The 1,099-nt window shown below is 36.7% G+C and overlaps 1 long non-coding RNA gene across 1 annotated transcript; it reads left to right on the forward strand.

Annotated features, from left to right (window-relative positions):
* The first annotated feature begins 408 nt into the window (after positions 1–408).
* On the forward strand, positions 409–938 carry LOC113473140. The gene is made up of 2 exons (XR_003395200.1): positions 409–633; positions 741–938. It is a non-coding gene; the product is annotated as an uncharacterized LOC113473140 (long non-coding RNA).
* The last annotated feature ends 161 nt before the right edge of the window (positions 939–1,099 follow it).

Below are 1,099 nucleotides of genomic sequence, written 5' to 3' on the forward strand. Positions count from 1 at the left end.
TGTTATGAATGCTTAGGTCCTTTACAAAGAAAAGATGTGAGTTAAAGTTAAAATTGGCCAGGTAGGTTAAAATTGGACAGGTAGGTTAAAGTTGGACCTACTTAAAGTGACAACCTATGGCTGCTGGGCTGCTGGCACTCTAGTTAACTTGAAGAGGGACCTACATTGTAAGTGCTAGGTTGTGGGTTCAATTCCTGCCTGGAGCAAACTTTATCCTGATCAGATAAGGTTTGTTCTCAAAACAGCACTGTCTTTCTATCCTGTTCCCTCTATCAAACCTGTTCGAAATTTGTGACCTAAGCTTTTCATTCTACCAAAGCTAACTAAATTTTACACCATTTCTTATCAGTTCTAAACCAAATTTGTTTCAACCAAGTGCATGAGCTATGATACCTGAAGATCTTTTTCCTAACTTTCCTTATCCCACAGGAAGTTTTTTTTCTAACAGGCTGTAAAGCCAAGACCAAAGGTAATCTTTCATAATGGGGTAGGAGCCAAATTCTTTCCCTAGCTATCCTGGATTACCAAACTCTCAATATATACCACAAAGAACTTGAGGACCGTATGCTAAACAGAACTGCCAAGTTCCAAGTTCCTTCTTGGGAAAAAGAAATCTCACCACTTGTCAGGATTGTAAAATAACTTTCACAACTTTTAGTTCACTTCCAAACAAACTTTCTGGTGCAGTATTTTTTATCTTCACAAAAGTTGTCTAGTCCGAAAACACAAACACATGGAAGTTAAAATAACTTTCACAAATTTTAGTTCACTTCCAAACAAACTTTCTGGTGCAGTATTTTTTATCTTCACAAAAGTTGTCTAGTCCGAAAACACAAACACATGGAAGAACACTGATCGGAAAACTAAACTAAAACTGCCTGTGCTCAGTACTTACTGCTAAATTTTCCAAACTCACTCGAAAAAAATTTAAAGTGAAAGGAAAAACTTTTTTTTATCAAAGAACAAAAACTACCACACCACAGACCACAGACTACTCTGTTCTCTCGAACGAGATAAAAAGTAGGCTGTGCAAGATAAAGTTTTGTAAAAGTTGAAAAATTCTCCGGTAGATGTCACTAGCAGTACGACAGTAGAAAAA

This window comes from Diaphorina citri, unplaced genomic scaffold (assembly GCF_000475195.1).
Source record: "Diaphorina citri unplaced genomic scaffold, Diaci psyllid genome assembly version 1.1 scaffold16376, whole genome shotgun sequence".
NCBI classification, from domain to species: Eukaryota; Metazoa; Arthropoda; class Insecta; order Hemiptera; family Psyllidae; genus Diaphorina; species Diaphorina citri.